Raw genomic sequence first — 10,510 nt, 5'->3', positions numbered from 1 at the left:
CAGTGATCTAGATGGAGTGGTTGTTGAGTGACAGTGATCTGGATGGAGTGGTTGCTGAGTGACAGTGATCTGGATGGAGTGGTTGTTGAATGACAGAGATCTGGATGGAGTGGTTGCTGAGAGACAGTGATCTAGATGGAGTGGTTGTTGAGTGACAGTGATCTGGATGGAGTGGTTGCTGAGAGACAGTGATCTGGATGGAGTGGTTGCTGAGGGACTGTGATCTGGATGGAGTGGTTGCTGAGAGACAGTGATCTGGATGGAGTGGTTGCTGAGTGACAGTGATCTGGATGGAGTGGTTGCTGAGTAACAGTGATCTGGATGGAGTGGTTGTTGAGTGACAGTGATCTAGATGGAGTCGTTGCTGAGAGACAGTGATCTGGATGGAGTGGTTGTTGAGTGACAGTGACCTGGATGGGGTGGTTGCTGAGTAACAGTGATCTGGATGGAGTGGTTGTTGAGTGGCAGTGATCTAGATGGAGTGGTTGCTGAGTGACAGTGATCTGGATGGAGTGGTTGTTGAGTGACAGTGATCGAGATGGAGTGGTTGCTGAGTGACAGTGATCTGGATGGAATCGTTGCTGAGTGACAGTGATCTGGATGCAGTGGTTGCTGAGAGACAGTGATCTAGATGGAGTGGTTGCTGAGTAACAGTGATCTGGATGGAGTGGTTGCTGAGTGACAGTGATCTGGATGGAGTGGTTGCTGAGTGACAGTGATCTGGATGGAGTGGTTGCTGAGTAACAGTGATCTGGATGGAGTGGTTGCTGAGTGACAGTGATCTGGATGGAGTGGTTGCTGAGTGACAGTGATCTAGATGGAGTGTTTGCTGAGAGACAGTGATCTGGATGGAGTGGTTGTTGAGTGACAGTGATCTGGATGGAGTGGTTGCTGAGTAACTCTGATCTAGATGGAGTGGTTGTTGAGTGACAGTGATCTGGATGGAGTCGTTGCTGAGTGACAGTGATCTAGATGGAGTGGTTGTTGAGTGACAGTGATCTGGATGGAGTGGTTGCTGAGTAACAGTGATCTAGATGGAGTGGTTGTTGAGTGACAGTGATCTGGATGGAGTCGTTGCTGAGTAACAGTGATCTAGATGGAGTGGTTGTTGAGTGACAGTGATCTGGATGGAGTGGTTGTTGAATGAATGTGATCTGGATGGAGTGGTTGATGAGAGACAGTGATCTGGATGGAGTGGTTGTTGAGTGACAGTGATCTGGAAGGAGAGGTTGCTGAGTGACAGTGATCTTGATGGAGTGGTTGCTGAGAGACAGTGATCTGGATGGAGTGGTTGCTGAGAGACAGTGATCTGGATGGAGTGGTTGCTGAGTGACAGTGATCTGGATAGAGTGGTTGCTGAGTAACAGTGATCTGGATGGAGTGGTTGTTGAGTGACAGTGATCTAGATGGAGTCGTTGCTGAGAGACAGTGATCTGGATGGAGTGGTTGTTGAGTGACAGTGATCTGGATGGGGTGGTTGCTGAGTAACAGTGATCTGGATGGAGTGGTTGTTGAGTGGCAGTGATCTAGATGGAGTGGTTGTTGAGTGACAGTGATCTGGATGGAGTGGTTGCTGAGAGACAGTGATCTGGATGGAGTGGTTGCTGAGAGACAGTGATCTGGATGGAGTGGTTGTTGAGTGACAGTGATCTGGATGGAGTGGTTGCTGAGTAACTGTGATCTAGATGGAGTGGTTGTTGAGTGACAGTGATCTGCATGGAGTCGTTGCTGAGTGACAGTGATCTAGATGGAGTGGTTGTTGAGTGACAGTGATCTGGATGGAGTGGTTGTTGAGTGACAGTGATCTGGATGGAGTGGTTGCTGAGTGACAGTGATCTAGATGGAGTGGTTGCTGAGAGACAGTGATCTGGATGGAGTGGTTGTTGAGTGACAGTGATCTGGATGGAGTGGTTGTTGAGTGACAGTGATCTGGATGGAGTCGTTGCTGAGAGACAGTGATCTGGATGGAGTGGTTGTTGAGTGACAGTGATCTGGATGGAATGGTTGCTGAGAGACAGTGATCTAGATGGAGTGGTTGTTGAGTGACAGTGATCTGGATGGAGTGGTTGCTGAGTGACAGTGATCTGGATGGAGTGGTTGTTGAATGACAGTGATCTGGATGGAGTGGTTGCTGAGTAACAGTGATCTGGATGGAGTGGTTGCTGAGTGACAGTGATCTGGATGGAGTTGTTGCTGAGTGACAGTGATCTGGATGGAGTGGTTGCTGAGTAACAGTGATCTGGATGGAGTGGTTGCTGAGTGACAGTGATCTGGATGGAGTGGTTGCTGAGTGACAGTGATCTAGATGGAGTGGTTGCTGAGAGACAGTGATCTGGATGGAGTGGTTGTTGAGTGACAGTGATCTGGATGGAGTGGTTGCTGAGTAACTGTGATCTAGATGGAGTGGTTGTTGAGTGACAGTGATCTGGATGGAGTCGTTGCTGAGTGACAGTGATCTAGATGGAGTGGTTGTTGAGTGATAGTGATCTGGATGGAGTGGTTGCTGAGTAACGGTGATCTAGATGGAGTGGTTGTTGAGTGACAGTGATCTGGATGGAGTCGTTGCTGAGTAACAGTGATCTAGATGGAGTGGTTGTTGAGTGACAGTGATCTGGATGGAGTGGTTGTTGAATGAAAGTGATCTGGATGGAGTGGTTGATGAGAGACAGTGATCTGGATGGAGTGGTTGTTGAGTGACAGTTATCTGGATGGAGAGGTTGCTGAGTGACAGTGAATTTGATGGAGTGGTTGCTGAGAGACAGTGATCTGGATGGAGTGGTTGTTGAGTGACAGTGATCTGGATGGAGTGGTTGCTGAGTAACAGTGATCTAGATGGAGTGGTTGTTGAGTGACAGTGATCTGGATGGAGTGGTTGCTGAGAGACAGTGATCTGGATGGAGTGGTTGATGAGAGACAGTGATCTGGATGGAGTCATTGCTGAGAGACAGTGATCTGGATGGAGTGGTTGCTGAGAGACAGTGATCTGGATGGAGTGGTTGCTGAGAGACAGTGATCTGGATGGAGTGGTTGTTGAGTGACAGTGATCTGGATGGAGTCGTTGCTGAGAGACAGTAATCTGGATGGAGTGGTTGCTGAGAGACAGTGATCTGGATGGAGTTGTTGTTGAGTGACAGTGATCTGGATGGAGTGGTTGCTGAGTGACAGTGATCAGGATGGAGTCGTTGCTGAGAGACAGTGATCTGGATGGAGTGGTTGTTGAGAGACAGTGATCTGGATGGAGTGGTTGTTGAGTGACAGTGATCTAGATAGAGTCGTTGCTGAGTAACAGTGATCTAGATGGAGTGGTTGTTGAGTGACAGTGATCTGGATGGAGTCGTTGCTGAGAGACAGTGAACCGGATGGAGTGGTTGTTGAGTGACAGTGATCTGGATGGAATGGTTGCTGAGAGACAGTGATCTAGATGGAGTGGTTGTTGAGTGACAGTGATCTGGATGGAGTGGTTGCTGAGTGACAGTGATCTGGATGGAGTGGATGTTGAATGACAGTGATCTGGATGGAGTGGTTGCTGAGAGACAGTGATCTAGATGGAGTGGTTGTTGAGTGACTGTGATCTGGATGGAGTGGTTGCTGAGAGACAGTGATCTGGATGGAGTGGTTGCTGAGAGACAGTGATCTGGATGGAGTGGTTGCTGAGAGACAGTGATCTGGATGGAGTGGTTGCTGAGTGACAGTGATCTGGATGGAGTGGTTTCTGAGTAACAGTGATCTGGATGGAGTGGTTGTTGAGTGACAGTGATCTAGATGGAGTCGTTGCTGAGAGACAGTGATCTGGATGGAGTGGTTGTTGAGTGACAGTGATCTGGATGGAGTGGTTGCTGAGTAACAGTGATCTGGATGGAGTGCTGGTTGAGTGGCAGTGATCTAGATGGAGTGGTTGCTGAGTGACAGAGATCTGGATGGAGTTGTTGTTGAGTGACAGTGATCTGGATGGAGTCGTTGCTGAGTGACAGTGATCTGGATGGAATGGTTGCTGAGAGACAGTGATCTAGATGGAGTGGTTGCTGAGTAACAGTGATCTGGATGGAGTGGTTGCTGAGTGACAGTGATCTGGATGGAGTGGTTGCTGAGTGACAGTGATCTGGATGGAGTGGTTGCTGAGTACCAGTGATCTGGATGGAGTGGTTGCTGAGTGACAGTGATCTGGATGGAGTGGTTGCTGAGTGACAGTGATCTAGATGGAGTGGTTGTTGAGTGACAGTGATCTGGATGGAATGGCTGCTGAGTAACAGTGATCTGGATGGAGTGGTTGTTGAGTGACAGTGATCTGGATGGAGTGGTTGCTGAGTGACAGTGATCTGGATGGAGTGGTTGTTGAATGACAGTGATCTGGATGGAGTGGTTGCTGAGAGACAGTGATCTGGATGGAGTGGTTGCTGAGAGACAGTAATCTGGATGGAGCGGTTGCTGAGTGACAGTGATCTGGATGGACTGGTTGCTGAGAGACAGTGATCTGGATGGAGGGGTTGCTGAGAGACAGTGATCTGGATGGAGTGGTTGCTGAGTGACAGTGATCTGGATGGAGTGGTTGCTGAGTAACAGTGATCTGGATGGAGTGGTTGCTGAGAGACAGTGAACTGGATGGAGTGGTTGCTGAGTGACAGTGATCTGGATGGAGTGGTTGCTGAGTGACAGTGATCTAGATGGAATGGTTGCTGAGAGACAGTGATCTGGATGGAGTGGTTGCTGAGTGACAGTGATCTGGATGGAGTGGTTGTTGAGTGACAGTGATCTGGATGGAGTGGTTGCTGAGTGACAGTGATCTAGATGGAGTGGTTGCTGAGAGACAGTGATCTGGATGGAGTGGTTGCTGAGAGACAGTGATCTGGATGGAGTGCTTGATGAGAGACAGTGATCTGGATGGAGTCATTGCTGAGAGACAGTGATCTGGATGGAGTGGTTGCTGAGAGACAGTGATCTGGATGGAGTGGTTGCTGAGAGACAGTGATCTGGATGGAGTGGTTGTTGAGTGACAGTGATCTGGATGGAGTCGTTGCTGAGAGACAGTAATCTGGATGGAGTGGTTGCTGAGAGACAGTGATCTGGATGGAGTTGTTGTTGAGTGACAGTGATCTGGATGGAGTGGTTGCTGAGTGACAGTGATCAGGATGGAGTCGTTGCTGAGAGACAGTGATCTGGATGGAGTGGTTGTTGAGAGACAGTGATCTGGATGGAGTGGTTGTTGAGTGACAGTGATCTAGATAGAGTCGTTGCTGAGTAACAGTGATCTAGATGGAGTGGTTGTTGAGTGACAGTGATCTGGATGGAGTGGTTGCTGAGTGACAGTGATCTAGATGGAGTGGTTGCTGAGAAACAGTGATCTGGATGGAGTGGTTGCTGAGTGACAGTGATCTGGATGGAGTGATTGCTGAGTGACAGTGATCTGGATGGAGTGTTTGCTGAGTAACAGTGATCTGGATGGAGTGGTTGTTGAGTGACAGTGATCTGGATGGAATGGTTGCTGAGTAACAGTGATCTGGATGGAGTGGTTGCTGAGTGACAGTGATCTGGATGGAGTGGTTGCTGAGTGACAGTGATCTGGATGGAGTGGTTGCTGAGTGACAGTGATCTAGATGGAGTGGTTGCTGAGAGACAGTGATCTGGATGGAGTGGTTGCTGAGTGACAGTGATCTGGATGGAGTGGTTGCTGAGTGACAGTGATCTGGATGGAGTGGTTGTTGAGTGACAGTGATCTGGATGGAGTGGTTGCTGAGTAACAGTGGTCTGGATGGAGTGGTTGCTGAGTGACAGTGATCTGGATGGAGTGGTTGCTGAGTGAGAGTGATCTGGATGCAGCGGTTGCTGAGTGACAGTGGTCTAGATGGAGTGGTTGTTGAGTGACAGTGATCTGGATGGAGTGGTTGCTGAGTGACAGTGATCTGGATGGAGTGGTTGCTGAGTGATAGTGATCTGGATGGAGTGGTTGTTGAGGGACAGAGGTCTGGATGGAGCGGTTGCTGAGAGACAGTGATCTGGATGGAGTTGTTGCTGAGTAACAGTGATCTAGATGGAGTGGTTGCTGAGTGACTGTGATCTGGATGGAGTGGTTGTTGTGTGACAGTGATCTGGATGGAGTGGTTGCTGAGAGACAGTGATCTGGATCGAGTGGTTGCTGAGTGACAGTGATCTGGATGGAGTGGTTGTTGAGTGACAGTGATCTGGATGGAGCGGTTGCTGAGAGACAGTGATCTGGATGGAGTGGTTGCTGAGTAACAGTGATCTAGATGGAGTGGTTGCTGAGAGACAGTGATCTGGATGGAGTGGTTGCTGAGAGACAGTGATCTGGATGGAGTGGTTGCTGAGTGACAGTGATCTGGATGGAGTGGTTGTTGAGTGACAGTGATCTGGATGGAGCGGTTGCTGAGAGACAGTGATCTGGATGGAGTGGTTGCTGAGTAACAGTGATCTAGATGGAGTGGTTGCTGAGAGACAGTGATCTGGATGGAGTGGTTGCTGAGAGACAGTGTTCTGGATGGAGTGGTTGCTGAGTGACAGTCATCTAGATGGAGTGTTTGCTGAGAGACAGTGATCTGGATGGAATGGTTGCTGAGTGAAAGTGATCTAGATGGAGTGGTTGTTGAGTGAAAGTGATCTGGATGGAGTGGTTGCTGAGTGACAGTGATCTGGATGGAGTGGTTGCTGAGTGACAGTGATCTGTATGGAGTGGTTGTTGAGTGACAGTGATCTGGATGGAGTGGTTGCTGAGAGACAGTGATCTGGATGGATTGGTTGCTGAGTGACAGTGATCTAGATGGAGTGGTTGCTGAGAGACAGTGATCTGGATGGAGTGATTGTTGAGTGACAGTGATCTGGATGGAGTGGTCGCTGAGTGACAGTGATCTAGATGGAGTGGTTGCTGAGAGACAGTGATCTGGATGGAGTGGTTGTTGAGTGACAGTGATCTAGATGGAGTGGTTGCTGAGTGACAGTGATCTGGATGGAGTTGTTGCTGAGAGACAGTGATCTGGATGGAGTTGTTGCTGAGTGACAGTGATCTGGATGGAGTGGTTGCTGAATGACAGTGATCTAGATGGAGTGGTAGTTGAGTGACAGTGATCTAGATGGAGTGGTTGCTGAGAGACAGTGATCTGGATGGAGATGTTGCTGAGCGACAGCGATCTGGATGGAGTGGTTGTTGAGTGACAGTGATCTGGATGGAGTGGTTGTTGAGTGACAGTGATCTGGATGGAGTGGTTGTTGAGTGACAGTGATCTGGATGGAGTGGTTGTTGAGTGACAGTGATCTGGATGGAGTGGTTGTTGAGTGACAGTGATCTGGATGGAGTGGTTGCTGAGAGACAGTGATCTGGATGTGTCGTTGTTGAGTGACAGTGATCTGGATGGAGTTCTTTCTGAGTGACAGTGATCTGGATGGAGTTGGTTCTGAATGACAGTGATCTGGATGGAGTTGTTTCTGAGTGACAGTGATCTGGATGGAGTGGTTGTTGAGTGACAGTGATCTGGATGGAGTGGTTGTTGATTGACAGTGATCTGGATGGTCTGGTTGTTGAGTGACAGTGATCTGGATGGAGTGGTTGCTGAGAGACAGTGATCTGGATGGAGTGGTTGTTGAGTAACAGTGAACTGGATGGAGTGGTTGATGAGTTGACAGTGATCTAGATGGAGTGGTTGCTGAGTGACAGTGATCTGGATGGAGTTGTTTCTGAGTGACAGTGATCTGGATGGAGTGGTTGCTGAGTGACAGTGATCTGGATGGAGTGGTTGCTGAGTGACAGTGATCTGGATGGAGTGGTTGCTGAGTGACAGTGATCTGGACGGAGTGGTTGTTGAGTGACAGTGATCTGGATGGAGTGGTTGCTGAGTAACAGTGGTCTGGATGGAGTGGTTGCTGAGTGACAGTGATCTGGATGGAGTGGTTGCTGAGTGACAGTGATCTGGATGGAGTGGTTGCTGAGTGAGAGTGATCTGGATGCAGCGGTTGCTGAGTGACAGTGGTCTAGATGGAGTGGTTGTTGAGTGACAGTGATCTGGATGGAGTGGTTGCTGAGTGACAGTGATCTGGATGGAGTGGTTGCTGAGTGATAGTGATCTGGATGGAGTGGTTGTTGAGGGACAGAGATCTGGATGGAGCGGTTGCTGAGAGACAGTGATCTGGATGGAGTTGTTGCTGAGTAACAGTGATCTAGATGGAGTGGTTGCTGAGTGACAGTGATCTGGATGGAGTGGTTGTTGTGTGACAGTGATCTGGATGGATTGGTTGCTGAGAGACAGTGATCTGGATGGAGTGGTTGCTGAGTGACAGTGATCTGGATGGAGTGGTTGTTGAGTGACAGTGATCTGGATGGAGCAGTTGCTGAGAGACAGTGATCTGGATGGAGTGGTTGCTGAGTAACAGTGATCTAGATGGAGTGGTTGCTGAGAGACAGTGATCTGGATGGAGTGGTTGCTGAGAGACAGTGATCTGGATGGAGTGGTTGCTGAGTGACAGTGATCTGGATGGAGTGGCTGTTGAGTGACAGTGGTCTGGATGGAGCGGTTGCTGAGAGACAGTGATCTGGATGGAGTGGTTGCTGAGTAACAGTGATCTAGATGGAGTGGTTGCTGAGAGACAGTGATCTGGATGGAGTGGTTGCTGAGAGACAGTGATCTGGATGGAGTGGTTGCTGAGTGACAGTCATCTAGATGGAGTGGTTGCTGAGAGACAGTGATCTGGATGGAATGGTTGCTGAGTGAAAGTGATCTAGTTGGAGTGGTTGTTGAGTGACAGTGATCTAGATGGAGTGGTTGTTGAGTGAAAGTGATCTGGATGGAGTGGTTGCTGAGTGACAGTGATCTGGATGGAGTGGTTGCTGAGTGACAGTGATCTGGATGGAGTGGTTGTTGAGTGACAGTGATCTGGATGGAGTGGTTGCTGAGAGACAGTGATCTGGATGGATTGGTTGCTGAGTGACAGTGATCTAGATGGAGTGGTTGCTGAGAGACAGTGATCTGGATGGAGTGGTTGTTGAGTGACAGTGATCTGGATGGAGTGATTGTTGAGTGACAGTGATCTGGATGGAGTGGTCGCTGAGTGACAGTGAACTAGATGGAGTGGTTGCTGAGAGACAGTGATCTGGATGGAGTGGTTGTTGAGTGACAGTGATCTAGATGGAGTGGTTGCTGAGTGACAGTGATCTGGATGGAGTTGTTGCTGAGAGACAGTGATCTGGATGGAGTTGTTGCTGAGTGACAGTGATCTGGATGGAGTGGTTGCTGAATGACAGTGATCTAGATGGATTGGTAGTTGAGTGACAGTGATCTAGATGGAGTGGTTGCTGAGAGACAGTGATCTGGATGGAGATGTTGCTGAGTGACAGCGATCTGGATGGAGTGGTTGTTGAGTGACAGTGATCTGGATGGAGTGGTTGTTGAGTGACAGTGATCTGGATGGAGTGGTTGTTGAGTGACAGTGATCTGGAAGGAGTGGTTGTTGAGTGACAGTGATCTGGATGGAGTGGTTGCTGAGAGACAGTGACCTGGATGTGTCGTTGTTGAGTGACAGTGATCTGGATGGAGTTCTTTCTGAGTGACAGTGATCTGGATGGAGTTGTTTCTGAGTGACAGTGATCTGGATGGAGTGGTTGTTGAGTGACAGTGATCTGGATGGAGTGGTTGTTGAGTGACAGTGATCGGAATGGTGTGGTTGTTGAGTGACAGTGTTCTGGATGGAGTGGCTGCTGAGAGACAGTGATCTGGATGGAGTGGTTGTTGAGTAACAGTGAACTGGATGGAGTGGTTGCTGAGTTGACAGTGATCTAGATGGAGTGGTTGCTGAGTGACAGTGATCTGTATGGAGTTGTTTCTGAGTGACAGTGATCTGGATGGAGTGGTTGTTGAGTGACAGTGATCTGGATGGAGTGGTTGCTGAGAGACAGTGATCTGGATGGAGTGGTTGCTGAGTAACAGTGATCTAGATGGAGTGGTTGCTGAGTGACAGTGATCTGGATGGAGTGGTTGTTGTGTGACAGTGATCTGGATGGAGTTGTTGCTGAGAGACAGTGATCTGGATGGAGTGGTTGCTGAGTGACAGTGATCTGGATGGAGTGGTTGTTGAGTGACAGTGATCTGGATGGAGCGGTTGCTGAGAGACAGTGATCTGGATGGAGTGGTTGCTGAGTAACAGTGATCTGGATGGAGTGGTTGCTGAGAGACAGTGATCTGGATGGAGTGGTTGCTGAGAGACAGTGATCTGGATGGAGTGGTTGCTGAGTGACAGTGATCTGGATGGAGTGGTTGTTGAGTGACAGTGATCTGGATGGAGAGGTTGCTGAGAGACAGTGATCTGGATGGAGTGGTTACTGAGTAACAGTGATCTAGATGGAGTGGTTGCTGAGAGACAGTGATCTGGATGGAGTGGTTGCTGAGCGACAGTGATCTGGATGGAGTGGTTGCTGAGTGACAGTCATCTAGATGGAGTGGTTGCTGAGTGACATTGATCTGGATGGAGTGGTTGTTGAGTGACAGTGATCTGGATGGAGTGGTTGTTGAGTGAC

Source organism: Heterodontus francisci, chromosome 16, assembly GCF_036365525.1.
Source record: "Heterodontus francisci isolate sHetFra1 chromosome 16, sHetFra1.hap1, whole genome shotgun sequence".
Classification (NCBI taxonomy): Eukaryota; Metazoa; Chordata; class Chondrichthyes; order Heterodontiformes; family Heterodontidae; genus Heterodontus; species Heterodontus francisci.
Note: the sequence above shows the minus strand (reverse complement) of the source record.